We start from the raw sequence: 16,251 nt of genomic DNA, 5'->3' as shown, positions 1-16,251 counted from the left end.
TGATGATCAAGATCAAGAGTAAAGAAAACTCGTTTCTAAACTCGTGATTCGAATCACTCCCTAGGAGGTTTGATCAATACCACTTGAATGACTCTACATGCAAGTTCTAAACACAAGAATTTGCAAAGAAAGTTTAGCTCTCAACAAAGCTAAAATAGAAATTCTATTCTTAATTCCAAAATCTGTTGTCTAATCAAAGAAAAGAAGGCTTTATATAGCCCTTACAACCTTAGCCCTTACAACCTTAACCTATGTGATATATAACTCTCAAATTAAATGGGCTAGTAAATGAAAAATACTCATAACCTCCATATTAAAATGGTAGTTAATGGTGGAATATAGTAACCTACGTGTGTTACAATATAACCTTAACTCCTATATTTAAAACTAGCTTAAATATGACAAACAAATATTTAAACTATAATTAAATAATGCAATTAATAAAATGTGCTTATTGACTCATCCTTGGACTAGTTTCATAAATTCAATTAAATGCAACTTAAAGTGCATTTAATTCATTTCTTTCTTGAAGCTCAACTTTGCACAACATATAAAGGAGGTCTCCAGCGTCTTCTAGAATTTCCTTTGATGAGCTCACCATAGCTTTAATATAACTGTATAAGATTTGTTGTAGCTTCTATTGTCGGCTTTCCTATTATCTTAACATCTTGATGGACTTTTACATCTTCTAGCCCAAACAAGATGTAGTTTCCTAATGTTGTTAGTGGTGGCATTGACAACAAGTTCTTCTTTATACCCGGTACATGATAAACATTATGTAGTGACACTATATCAGATTTATTGCCAGGCATGATTGTCCTATTGCCGATCTGAGCAATTGAAAACTGTGCGTTATTTGTTGTGCATAGCATATGGCTTCCATTGTACCCTTTCTTCTCTTGCAATTTACTCTGATCGCCGGTCATATGGTTTGAGCATCCTGAATCAACGATCCAGTCATTCTCATAATTGATATGGTCTCTCATCGTCGCCATGAGTGTTAGCTCGTCTTCTTCTATGGCATATAGTACCTCTGTATTCCATTCCTCCTCCATCTTCATGTTAGAGGATGCCACATTATTTTTGACAGATTTTTTCTTGGACCAACAGTCGTTAGACATATGGCCCTTCTTCCCGCGATTATAGCAATTACCTTCAAATCTCTTTCCTTGAGAACTCTTGTTGTCATTCTTCTGAGCTATCTTAGGTTGTGCAATTCTTTTTGTATCCACGTTTGGTAGATGACTTATTATTTCCTTGACTTTCACTCGTGTAGAGTGCTTCTTCTTCACCCTTTAATGTGATGCCTCCCATTTGTTTAGCTATGGCTTCATGGCTGGCTAACAAATTTTCAAACTCTACTAGTGATACTTGAGTGGGTCATCCTTGCACAGCAATAATGAAGCTTCTATATTCTTATCGCAACCTGTGGATAATGATCCTCTACATTCGATCTTCTCCAATTGCAGACTTCGGTTCTAGTTTATTAATCTCTCGGCAAATCATCTTGACTTTGTGGAAGTACTAAGTAATCGTCATATCACGTTGTGAAAATGACAATATCTAGTTCTCAAGAAGTTGTAGCCTCGTATCGTTCTTCTTAGAGAACAACATCACTAGCATGTCACACGCTTCTTTCGGTGTCTTCTCATCCCAAATATGTTCTAACATCTCTTCTTCGATTGGTCTTCAAGACAAACATTTCTTTGCTTGCTTTGATTCTCTATTTGCGCAAGGCGTCGTTAGAATCCTCTATTGGTGGCATATTTCACTCCCGCCAATGATCTCCTAAAGATTCTGTCCTTGTAAATGGGCCATCATGCATGCTTCCCACGTATTATAGTAGTTGTTGTTGAGTTTCTTGATTCCTCGTACGATTTGGAAGTCACCCATCGTGTTGACAATACCTCAATAATACCAAACAAGCCTTTTCGATACAAGATTTGAGTCACTGACTACTCATGACACAAAGAAACTTACTCACTAATAATTTAAAAAAATCATTTCAGAAGTAGAAAATCAGACAGAGCTGTAGCCACAGAGCATACTAAGAATTCAAAGAGATCAGACAACCTATACAAACCTCGCTCTGATACCAGATTGTTGAACACAACTCTTTGTGGGAAACACTCGCACTCTTTATTAAGACCAATCGAGAAGAGAATACAAGACAGTTGAACACAACTCTTTGTGGGAAACACTCGCACTCTTTATTAAGACCAATCGAGAAGAGAATACAAGACACTTTGTAGAATACTACTACTTTATATTGCTTGTGATTTCTTGGGATGAAAAACTAGGTAGGGTCGAGGGGTATTTATACTATACTCTACACAATCTAAACCTAACAAATGTAAATATTTTTCCTAAAATATTGAGATCTCTTTCCTAAAATCTCATCTAAAATAAATATACAATGGGCTCGTACAATTATTGGGCTTGACTTTATTGGGCTAGTGATGATATTTTAACACCGCACACCATTTACCTGTAACCAACATCAAATACGTGTTGATCAACACGAAGAAGAGAAGTTGATGCAACTACTCATGGGGCTCAATGAGTCTTATAAAACAATGAGATCTAACATATTGATTTTGACTCCATTACCTAATGTGAGGCAGAGCCTATTCATTACTTGTACAAGAAGAGATGCAACGTCTGATAACTTCTGAACCTATTGAGAATTTCTCGATTGCATCAGCAATGCAGAAGAAAACAACATATTTAAAATTTGCCAAGGACAAATCATGTGAACACTGCAATAAAAGTGGTCATACAATTGTTGAGTGTCGAATCCTTAAGCTTCATGGTAAATTTTGTGATAGAAGGGGACATAAAGAAGTTCTATGTAGACAAAATAATTCTGGAAGGGCAGTACAAGTCAATCAACGCAACAATCGTGGATATCGATCATCTGCAAATATGGCCGATGTTTCTCTATTGAATACAGAAGAACAGTCACCTAATTCTATCCTAAATTTTTCTTCTAAGCAATTACAACAAATAGCACAAGCCTTATCTGCACTCAATCATCGTCCTTCTGGTAATTCTAACAATAACATCAATGTTGCTGGTTTGTTTCCAGTATTTGCATTATCTATTAACTCTAAAAGTTCTAATCCATGGATTCTCGATAGTGGAGCTACGGATCATATAGTATCCAAAGCTTCTATTATGACTGAACTAAAGGCTTCCACCATATCTATAATAAATTTGCCTAATGGAGGGACAGCACATGTGTCACATACTGACAATGTTTCCTTTAATTCTGACCTTAAATTAAACATTGTTTTATGTGTGCCTTCATTCAATTTAAACCTAATGTTCATCAGCAAACTTACCAATGACTTGAAATGTTATGTCGCCTCTATCCTAATTTTTATGTTATGCAGGACTTGGCTACGGGGAGGATGATTGGCTCGTGTAAACAATTCGAAGTCTCTATCATATCTCAGTCATCTGATTTGTGGCATTTATGCCTAGGTCATTCTTTTTTTTCTCGTTTTAAATTTCTAGCTGAGCAATTGCATCTTAATAATGCTATTTTTTCTCATAACGGTAGTATTTTCCCATTAGCAAAACAAACTAGGTTGTCTTTCCCAAGAAGCTCAATAACAACCCATTTTTCCTTTGATATGTTACATTGTGATGTTTGGAGACCACATAAAATTTCAACACTGCGTTTTTTTTCTCACTATTGTTCATGATTTTACACGATGTACTTGGGTTTTTCTTATGCAACATAAATCAGAAGTACATCATTTGTTAATNAATACCACTTGAATGACTCTACATGCAAGTTCTAAACACAAGAATTTGCAAAGAAAGTTTAGCTCTCAACAAAGCTAAAATAGAAATTCTATTCTTAATTCCAAAATCTGTTGTCTAATCAAAGAAAAGAAGGCTTTATATAGCCCTTACAACCTTAGCCCTTACAACCTTAACCTATGTGATATATAACTCTCAAATTAAATGGGCTAGTAAATGAAAAATACTCATAACCTCCATATTAAAATGGTAGTTAATGGTGGAATATAGTAACCTACGTGTGTTACAATATAACCTTAACTCCTATATTTAAAACTAGCTTAAATATGACAAACAAATATTTAAACTATAATTAAATAATGCAATTAATAAAATGTGCTTATTGACTCATCCTTGGACTAGTTTCATAAATTCAATTAAATGCAACTTAAAGTGCATTTAATTCATTTCTTTCTTGAAGCTCAACTTTGCACAACATATAAAGGAGGTCTCCAGCGTCTTCTAGAATTTCCTTTGATGAGCTCACCATAGCTTTAATATAACTGTATAAGATTTGTTGTAGCTTCTATTGTCGGCTTTCCTATTATCTTAACATCTTGATGGACTTTTACATCTTCTAGCCCAAACAAGATGTAGTTTCCTAATGTTGTTAGTGGTGGCATTGACAACAAGTTCTTCTTTATACCCGGTACATGATAAACATTATGTAGTGACACTATATCAGATTTATTGCCAGGCATGATTGTCCTATTGCCGATCTGAGCAATTGAAAACTGTGCGTTATTTGTTGTGCATAGCATATGGCTTCCATTGTACCCTTTCTTCTCTTGCAATTTACTCTGATCGCCGGTCATATGGTTTGAGCATCCTGAATCAACGATCCAGTCATTCTCATAATTGATATGGTCTCTCATCGTCGCCATGAGTGTTAGCTCGTCTTCTTCTATGGCATATAGTACCTCTGTATTCCATTCCTCCTCCATCTTCATGTTAGAGGATGCCACATTATTTTTGACAGATTTTTTCTTGGACCAACAGTCGTTAGACATATGGCCCTTCTTCCCGCGATTATAGCAATTACCTTCAAATCTCTTTCCTTGAGAACTCTTGTTGTCATTCTTCTGAGCTATCTTAGGTTGTGCAATTCTTTTTGTATCCACGTTTGGTAGATGACTTATTATTTCCTTGACTTTCACTCGTGTAGAGTGCTTCTTCTTCACCCTTTAATGTGATGCCTCCCATTTGTTTAGCTATGGCTTCATGGCTGGCTAACAAATTTTCAAACTCTACTAGTGATACTTGAGTGGGTCATCCTTGCACAGCAATAATGAAGCTTCTATATTCTTATCGCAGCCTATGGATAATGATCCTCTACATTCGATCTTCTCCAATTGCAGACTTCGGTTCTAGTTTATTAATCTCTCGGCAAATCATCTTGACTTTGTGGAAGTACTAAGTAATCGTCATATCACGTTGTGAAAATGACAATATCTAGTTCTCAAGAAGTTGTAGCCTCGTATCGTTCTTCTTAGAGAACAACATCACTAGCATGTCACACGCTTCTTTCGGTGTCTTCTCATCCCAAATATGTTCTAACATCTCTTCTTCGATTGGTCTTCAAGACAAACATTTCTTTGCTTGCTTTGATTCTCTATTTGCGCAAGGCGTCGTTAGAATCCTCTATTGGTGGCATATTTCACTCCCGCCAATGATCTCCTAAAGATTCTGTCCTTGTAAATGGGCCATCATGCATGCTTCCCACGTATTATAGTAGTTGTTGTTGAGTTTCTTGATTCCTCCTACGATTTGGAAGTCACCCATCGTGTTGACAATACCTCAATAATACCAAACAAGCCTTTTCGACACAAGATTTGAGTCACTGACTACTCATGACACAAAGAAACTCACTCACTAATAATTTCAAAAAATCATTTCAGAAGTAGAAAATCAGACAGAGCTGTAGCCACAGAGCATACTAAGAATTCAAAGAGATCAGACAACCTATACAAACCTCGCTCTGATACCAGATTGTTGAACACAACTCTTTGTGGGAAACACTCGCACTCTTTATTAAGACCAATCGAGAAGAGAATACAAGACACTTTGTAGAATACTACTACTTTATATTGCTTGTGATTTCTTGGGATGAAAAACTAGGTAGGGTCGAGGGGTATTTATACTATACTCTACGCAATCTAAACCTAACAAATGTAAATCTTTTTCCTAAAATATCGAGATCTCTTTCCTAAAATCTCATCTAAAATAAATATACAATGGGCTCGTACAATTATTGGGCTTGACGCTATTGGGCTAGTGATGATATTTTAACACCGCACACCATTTACCTGTAACCAACGTCAAATACGTGTTGATCAACACGAAGAAGAGAAGTTGATGCAACTACTCATGGGGCTCAATGAGTCTTATAAAACAATGAGATCTAACATATTGATTTTGACTCCATTACCTAATGTGAGGCAAAGCCTATTCATTACTTGTACAAGAAGAGATGCAGCGTCTGATAACTTCTGAACCTATTGAGAATTTCTCGATTGCATCAGCAATGCAGAAGAAAACAACATATTTAAAATTTGCCAAGGACAAATCATGTGAACACTGCAATAAAAGTGGTCATACAATTGTTGAGTGTCGAATCCTTAAGCTTCATGGTAAATTTTGTGATAGAAGGGGACATAAAGAAGTTCTATGTAGACAAAATAATTCTGGAAGGGCAGTACAAGTCAATCAACGCAACAATCGTGGATATCGATCATCTGCAAATATGGCCGATGTTTCTCTATTGAATACAGAAGAACAGTCACCTAATTCTATCCTAAATTTTTCTTCTAAGCAATTACAACAAATAGCACAAGCCATATCTGCACTCAATCATCGTCCTTCTAGTAATTCTAACTATAACATCAATGTTGCTGGTTTGTTTCCAGTATTTGCATTATCTATTAACTCTAAAAGTTCTAATCCATGGATTCTCGATAGTGGAGCTACGGATCATATAGTATCCAAAGCTTCTATTATGACTGAACTAAAGGCTTCCACCATATCTATAATAAATTTGCCTAATGGAGGGACAGCACATGTGTCACATACTGACAATGTTTCCTTTAATTCTGACCTTAAATTAAACATTGTTTTATGTGTGCCTTCATTCAATTTAAACCTAATGTTCATCAGCAAACTTACCAATGACTTGAAATGTTATGTCGCCTCTATCCTGATTTTTGTGTTATGCAGGACTTGGCTACGGGGAGGATGATTGGCTCGTGTAAACAATTCGAAGTCTCTATCATATTTCACAATCTCCAATCAAATCTTCAGCTCACCAAGTATCTCAGTCATCTGATTTGTGGCATTTATGCCTAGGTCATTCTTCTTTTTCTCGTTTTAAATTTCTAGCTGAGCAATTGCATCTTAATAATGCTATTTTTTCTCATAACGGTAGTATTTTCCCATTAGCAAAACAAACTAGGTTGTCTTTCCCAAGAAGCTCAATAACAACCCATTTTTCCTTTGATATGTTACATTGTGATGTTTGGAGACCACATAAAATTTCAACACTGCGTTTTTTTTCTCACTATTGTTCATGATTTTACACGATGTACTTGGGTTTTTCTTATGCAACATAAATCAGAAGTACATCATTTGTTAATGAACTTTTTTAAATTCGTTCAAACTCAATTTCATACTACTTTCAAGATAGTTAGATCACATAATGGGACTAAGTTCCTATCTTTGCAACCATTTTTTACTTCACGTGGCATTGAATTTCAGCGACTTGTGTCTATACTTTACAACAAAATGTTGTCGTAGAACGCAAGAATCGGCATATCCTAAATGTAACTAGGTCTCTTCTCCTTCAGTCACAGGTTCCGCTTAATTTTTGGGGAGAGTGCATTTTAACTACGTTTATCTTATAAATAAATTCAGTCACAGGTTCCGCTTAATTTTTGGGGAGAGTGCATTTTAACTACGTTTATCTTATAAATAAAACACCATCAACATTGTTATCTAACAAGACACCCTTTGATGCACTCTACAAAGGACCACTTACATTTCACCATCTTAAAGTTTTTGGTTGTAAGTATTATGAAACTGTAGTACACCCTAAGCAAAAATTTGAAACTCGGACAATTCTTTGTGTTTTCGTAGGATATCCTTGTGGTAACAAAGGTTACAAATTGTATGACATGCAATCTAAAAAATTCTTTATCAGTCGTGATGTTAAATTTTGTGAAGATGATTTTCCTTCTTCATCAGCTTCACAAACTTTAACATTAGCTCTTTTAACTCCCATTTTACCACTTCATGATTCATCCTACTCAAACATCCATATTAGTCCTCCCCCACATTTTATTCCTTCACTTACTACTTTGTCGTCTCCTTCGCCTTCTATTCCTTTTCAAGATTCACCCACTAATTTTGATCTTATCATATCTGATACATTAGTTCTACTCCGATGTTCTACTCATATAAAACAATCTTCAGCTTGTCATAATGATTATGAGATGTCTTCTGGAGCCAATCATTTAACCTCTATCTCAAGTCCCAACACTAGCACCAGGTATCCCCTTCATGATTACTATAAGAACCGAGCCTCAATGGAAAGTTTAAAATCTAATTTTCCCTTTTATGTTGAACTTCTAATATTTTGTTGAGGGTCTTAGAGACCAAATTTGGAGATGAGGTAGCAGACAAATATACTTGGAAAGAATAGAACAACTTAGGAAAAATATAAAAAAATGATAGAAAATTAGAAATATGGTCAAAGTCAACTAGAGGGTAATTTGACCATTATACCCTCCCTTCTAGTAACATAGGATTAAAAGAAGAAAAAGAAAAATAAAGAGGAAAAGGAAGAGAAGGAAAAATGGCGGAAAATAAAATAATAGAAATAAGGAGAGAGAAAATTCTACAACAAGAAAGAAAGTTCTAGATAGAGAAGGAAAGCTCTAGAGAGAGAGAGTGAGGTAACCGCCGGCCACGAGGATTCCGGTTCCGGCTGAGCCTTCTTCATAAAATCTTCACAGAATCAGGAAAGAACAATTCTCTCAAATCGTCCAAAACCGTCAAGGATCGAAGAAAATCCGTAGGTAAATACTTGAACGGTTGTTTTCAGATTTTCCTCAGATTTGTTAGAAATATTGAGAGTTAGATTTTGAAATTCGAGTATGTTAATCTAGAAAAGATTGTTGATTGATTTGGATCGAAAAGAGGAGTTCCAACTTTACATCAATGATGTGAGTATTGATATCTCTTATCAATTTTGGACTGAGTTTATTACGAATGTGGTTAGAAATAAATTACAAGAAAAATAGCTATATGTAGATGAGTATGAGGTCTATAAATCTAGTGAAGGAATCATATTAATCCAAATTATAGAAAGAAATACGAAAATGCAAAGAAAATAGGAAATAATCGGTTTTCTAGAAAATCGTAGAGATGTGAGGAAGAAGACGAACGACGAAGGGACACGTGTCAGGAAAAGAGAGGGTCGCGCATCGCCGAAATGGTTGACACGTGTCCGGCATGTATTGGCAGAGAAATTCAATGAAATACTTCGCGTCGGGCAGGATTCGAACGCCGGCAGTCACTACCCGAGTCCGCGACTGATGGCCTGTGCGCAACCTGGATCACCGACCCGGCTTCGCGTTGCCATGCGTCAGCGTAAAAGAATTCAGATTTCCAGCGCATCCTTCCGATTTCGAACTGATGACCTCGACCTCGATTGACCATTCAGCGGGCGCCACATGGCAATACCTCAACGTGCGTCTTCCCTCCCTCATGCGCGTTCGTACGCGCGCGTGGCCGCACGCGTGTAACACCTTCCCAGGCACGTGAATGCGCGAGAGGTGCTGTTTTCAGCCCGTTCGACTTCTGTTTGCTCGATTTCCCTTTCGATTCCAACTCTGGCCCTATTTTTATATATAATAGGACTTCAATGTGAAAAATCAGTATTTGTGGACACGCTATTGGTATAGAAATGATCAACGAAAAACACACGTCAATCAGGTAAGTCACCACACGGAACTTTTGGAAGAAATACTTGTAGGAGTCGCTTGGTTATGCATGCATGCTATTTTAATTACCTTAGGTGGTAGCTTTCCATGATTGAATGTATGTAATTTGGTTGTTAAGAGTATGGATGTATTATATGAAGTATTTTGAGAATTATCTGAGTGTTGCAATTATGCTTTAAGCTTTCTCTTTATACGTATATGTTTAATTCATGCTGACAGGAGGATGGGAACTTATGAACTCTGAGCTCCGGGACTTGATGGATATTATCGCCACGTTGAGCATGTATGTTTACTTTGCATGAATTTTGTATGATGATGTTGGATGATAGATGTGTGCACACTCAGTTAATTCTCACCGACCCACAGGTTTGATAAAGTCTAGGGATTTGTGTTAGAGTGACAAGTCACTATGCATAGACTTAACCCTTTCCTAGGAGCCTAAGAAACAACCAAACACACAAAGTTCCTCTAGAGTACCCTTAGGCTACTTGTGTGTGAATGGTGATATAGCTTCGTGGGGGACCAGTGGGTTCTTGATCAAGACTTGACTGCTCGATAGTTGTTTTAGCATGGGAAAAAGGAGACCCACGTCGTAACTGACCATTTAGCTGGATGGGATACGGGAGGTAGCCCTCCCAAATACAGGGGGATTTACCATGGGACTATGGGGTTACAGCTCACTTCGTAGGTAAGACACCGGGTAATCTCAAAGCCATGCCGAGGTAGCCACTCGCAGAGCACCAGTCAAACACAGGTTAGCATAAAGGAACTCTAGGGGTATAAATGAAAGGACGAAGACCAAAGAAGCCCCAAAGGGCAAGTTCCAAGGGGCAAGACCTAAAAAGCTAAGACCTGAACTAGATGTCCTAGAGCCAAAGAAAAAAACCGTGGAAGTTTGTTAAAATTTGGATGCGATAAGAGGCTACAAGTAGAAGGCTTACTGAGTAAATTTTTATACTCATTCCTTTTACCCTTTTTTTTCAGGTACCAGTCAAGGTGGAGGAGTGTTCGAGAGCTGTGCGGTCACAGAGGGGGTCGTTTTGAGCGTCAGTCCCTTGTCGGTCTATTGGAGTCTTTTGTATTTCATTTTACAAATCTTCTCTTCCGTTTGTTTTAATTGAATAGTATTTTTATCTTTTATTTTACTCTTATTTTCTTTCTTTTCTTTTTTTGTTTATTTTTTATTTCGTCTTTTGGGTCACGGTCCGAGTTTTTGACCTCGAACATCGGGTCATGAAAATTACCTTTCATTCCTCATTTTTCTCCTACTCAACGTGCTTTTCTAGCTCTTATTACAACCCATACAAAACCTAAAACCTATGATGAGGTAGTTGGCGACCCATTATGGCAGCAGGCTATGAATGATGAAATTGCATTCTCCCATTCCTCTACCACCTGGCCATAAAGCTATTGGTTGTCGTTGGGTGTATAAGATTAAACACAACTCTGATGGTTCTGTTGAATGTTATAAAGCTCGACTGGTAGTAAAGGGATACACTCAAGTTGAAGGTATTGATTACAAAGAAACATTTTCTCCTACAACGAAACTTACTACACTTTGTTTGCTTACTCACTATTGTCCCTACTCGAAAATAGTTCACTCATCAGTTAGATGTTCAAAGTGTCTCTCTCCATGACAATGTAAACGAGGAAGTCTATATATCTTTACCACTAGGTATTCATCGGCATGGGGAGATTACAGTATGTCAGCTCCATAAATCTCTTTATACTTTAAAATAGGCTTCTTGTAGTTGGTTCTCCATATTCTCTACCACTATACAAAATGCAGGCTACGATTAGTTCAAAGCAGATTACTCTTTATTTACTAATAGTAAAGGTACTTCTTTCATGGTAGCTTTTATTTATGTTGATGATATTCTGTTGACAGACAATAATCTCAAAGAAATTCAACATCTCAAGACTAGTTTACTCAAGAACTTCCTTATCAAAGATTTAGGGAATTTGAAATATTTTCTAGACATTGAATTTTCTAGGTCTAGAAAAGAAATTTTTATGTCGCAAAGGAAGTATGATATTCTCTTTATTTACTAATAGGCATTGATATTCATCGTGACACAGGAGCACGTCCAGAAAAATTTCCTATGGAGCAAAATCTGGAACTTTCTTTAACAGAAGGAGAGAAGTTGATGATCTAAGTAAATACAGACGGTTGATTGGCAGATTAATATATTTATCTATTACTAGGCCTAATGTAGTGTATTTAGTTTGTATGCTTAGTCAATTTATGCATGAACCAAGAAAACCACATTGGGAGGAAGCTCTTTGAGTTTTGAGATACATCAAAGGTACAATTGGTGAAGGACTTGTATTACCATCTGAAAACAACTTATGATTACAAGCATATTGCGACTCAGACTGGGGTGGTTGTCGAACTTCCGACGGTCAATTTCTGGGTTCTGCATTTTCCTTGGAAATTCAATTATTCCTTGGAAGTTTAAAAAACAAACCAATGTGTCCAGATCATCAGCAGAAGTCGAGTATCCAGTTATGGTAAATACTTGTTTAGAGTTAACTTGGTTAAGATACATTCTTCAAGACGTGAAAGTTCCACTATTTGCATTGTTGTATTGTAATAATCAAACAACATTACACATAGCAACCAATCAAGTTTTTGACGAACGTACGAAATAAATTGAAATAGATTGTCATATAGTTCGAGAAAAATTACAAGATGGAATCATCAAACCATGTTATGTTTTGCTTAAAATTCGATTCTCAGATATTTTAACTAAAAATTTGGGAAGACATCAATTTGATTTTTTTTAAAGACAAGTTGGGTGTGATTGACATATACTCCCCAACTTGATCCCAACTTGAGGGGGAGTATTAACCTACAATATTTGAAGAATATATTATAATAATTAGTTGTGGAATATATCTTAGATATTCGTAATGAGTTAATATTTTTTCTTTTATGATTTGATTAGTACTATATTTTATTTTATTCTCAAGATTTAGTTGTTTATATTTTCCCTTATTTTTAGGTAGTAGTTTGTAACATGTATCCTATTTAAACATTGTGAATATTAATGAAGATTGCACTCTCGATCCCAATTCTATTTCTCATTCTTAACAGAACTCAAAGTCAGAAACAGAACTAAGTACTTACAACAAAAACAAGAACAAAGAAAAGAAAGAGTGCGGTATCCTAGCATATCAAGGACACGATTAAGAGCCTACAAGTAGGCTACTTGCTGAGTCTTGTACTCCTTCCTTATTTTGTATTTTTTTTCCGGTAATAAGGAGCTAGTCGAGGTTGGGAGCGGACTCTGGAGCAGGTGTCATAGACAAGCCTCACCCATCGTCTTCAACCCATTTGTTTTGAAATATTTTGTGTTTTAACTATTGTGTTGTGTTTTAATTACTCATGTATGAACACTATTTTGTTTTAAGTAATGTTATGTTTTCAATACTGCTTGTTTTATTTCGTGAAAGTTTACTCATCTTTTTGGAGTGTTGAGTCAGCCCGGTCCTTACGTATGATGACTAGATAAAAGTCCCGTTGGTCTAGAACATGAGCGAAAATAAGACTAGGTGAAGGACCCGAACGATCATAACATAAAATTAATTTCCATATTATACTTTTACATTTTTAATTCAAAATTTTAGAGAGCAATAACCATAATGAGTTTCAAGCATATATTTTTCGATTTAAAAAATAACACGTTATCAATCACGATTCTATTTTTATTATAAACAATTTAACAACAGTAATGGTTATTACGGATCAACTGTTATCTTCCATTACACTCTTTTTCAACTATAAAAAGTGAAACAAATCAAGCACAAATGTGTTCATACCCCTCTCTTTTCCTCTCCGATTTCAACAATGAGTTTATTTTCAACACTTGCACATTCTCTCTTAATTTCATCATTCTTTGCTAACCAATTCACTACCATCGAAGGATCATTCATCCAAAACCCAAATATTATGGTCAAGATAACAAATGCTCTAAAATATAAAAATCAGCTCACTGTTCACTGCAAATCTGACGATGATGACTTGGGAGTCCACAAGCTGATACCTTAGAACAGCTACGACTTTAGTTTTCGTCCAAAGCTTGGCCTAGAGTAGAGGCAAGTCAGTTAGAGTTGCTACATGCGTGATTGAACAAAGTTTAGTTTCTATACAAGTCATGTTCAGTTAGTGACGAACATTGTCTAAAGTCTAATGAAGCCATAATGTCATGCAAAAAAAAGGTTTTTCATGATTGTGTCAAAATCGTGACGTTGTATGGTTGAAATTGTACCACTGTGACAATATTAAAAAATGCTAACACAATGTAAAATACAGGGAGGTCCATCGAATCAAGTTCACNAAAAAATCATTTCAGAAGTAGAAAATCAGACAGAGCTGTAGCCACAGAGCATACTAAGAATTCAAAGAGATCAGACAACCTATACAAACCTCGCTCTGATACCAGATTGTTGAACACAACTCTTTGTGAGAAACACTCGCACTCTTTATTAAGACCAATCGAGAAGAGAATACAAGACAGTTGAACACAACTCTTTGTGGGAAACACTCGCACTCTTTATTAAGACCAATCGAGAAGAGAATACAAGACACTTTGTAGAATACTACTACTTTATATTGCTTATGATTTCTTGGGATGAAAAACTAGGTAGGGTCGAGGGGTATTTATAGTATACTCTACGCAATCTAAACCTAACAAATGTAAATCTTTTTCCTAAAATATCAAGATCTCTTTCCTAAAATCTCATCTAAAATAAATATACAATGGGCTCGTACAATTATTGGGCTTGACGCTATTGGGCTAGTGATGATATTTTAACACCGCACACCATTTACCTATAACCAACGTCAAATACGTGTTGATCAACACGAAGAAGAGAAGTTGATGCAACTACTCATGGGGCTCAATGAGTCTTATAAAACAATGAGATCTAACATATTGATTTTGACTCCATTACCTAATGTGAGGCAAAGCCTATTCATTACTTGTACAAGAAGAGATGCAGCGTCTGATAACTTCTGAACCTATTGAGAATTTCTCGATTGCATCAGCAATGCAGAAGAAAACAACATATTTAAAATTTGCCAAGGACAAATCATGTTAACACTGCAATAAAAGTGGTCATACAATTGTTGAGTGTTGAATCCTTAAGCTTCACGGTAAATTTTGTGATAAAAGGGGACATAAAGAAGTTCTATGTAGACAAAATAATTCTGGAAGGGCAGTACAAGTCAATCAACGCAACAATCGTGGATATCGATCATCTGCAAATATGGCCGATGTTTCTCTATTGAATACAGAAGAACATTCACCTAATTCTATCCTAAATTTTTCTTCTAAGCAATTACAACAAATAGCACAAGCCTTATCTGCACTCAATCATCGTCCTTCTGGTAATTCTGACAATAACATCAATGTTGCTGGTTTGTTTCCAGTATTTGCATTATCTATTAACTCTAAAAGTTCTAATCCATGGATTCTCGATAGTGGAGCTACGGATCATATAGTATCCAAAGCTTCTATTATGACAGAACCAAAGGCTTCCACCATATCTATAATAAATTTGCCTAATGGAGGGACAGCACATGTGTCACATACTGACAATGTTTCCTTTAATTCTGACCTTAAATTAAACATCGTTTTATGTGTGACTTCATTCAATTTATACCTAATGTTCATCAGCAAACTTACCAATGACTTGAAATGTTATGTCGCCTCTATCCTGATTTTTGTGTTATGCAGGACTTGGCTACGGGGAGGATGATTGGCTCGTGTAAACAATTCGAAGTCTCTATCATATTTCACAATCTCCAATCAAATCTTCAGCTCACCAAGTATCTCAGTCATCTGATTTGTGGCATTTATGCCTAGGTCATTCTTCTTTTTCTCGTTTTAAATTTCTAGCTGAGCAATTGCATCTTAATAATGCTATTTTTTCTCATAACTGTAGTATTTTCCCATTAGCAAAACAAACTAGGTTGTCTTTCCCAAGAAGCTCAATAACAACCCATTTTGCCTTTGATATGTTACATTGTGATGTTTGGAGACCACAAAAAATTTCAACACTGCGTTTTTTTTCTCACTATTGTTGATGATTTTACACGATGTACTTGGGTTTTTCTTATGCAACATAAATCAGAAGTACATCATTTGTTAATGAACTTTTTTAAATTCGTTCAAACTCAATTTCATACTACTTTCAAGATAGTTAGATCACATAATGGAACTAAGTTCCTATCTTTGCAACCATTTTTTACTTCACGTGGCATTGAATTTCAGCGACTTGTGTCTATACTTTACAACAAAATGTTGTCGTAGAACGCAAGAATCGGCATATCCTAAATGTAACTAGGTCTCTTCTCTTTCAGTCACAGTTTCCGCTTAATTCTTGGGGAGAGTGCATTTTAACTACGTTTATCTTATAAATAAAACACCATCAACATTGT

Source organism: Cucurbita maxima, unplaced genomic scaffold, assembly GCF_002738345.1.
Source record: "Cucurbita maxima cultivar Rimu unplaced genomic scaffold, Cmax_1.0 Cma_Scf00077, whole genome shotgun sequence".
Classification (NCBI taxonomy): Eukaryota; Viridiplantae; Streptophyta; class Magnoliopsida; order Cucurbitales; family Cucurbitaceae; genus Cucurbita; species Cucurbita maxima.
Note: the sequence above shows the minus strand (reverse complement) of the source record.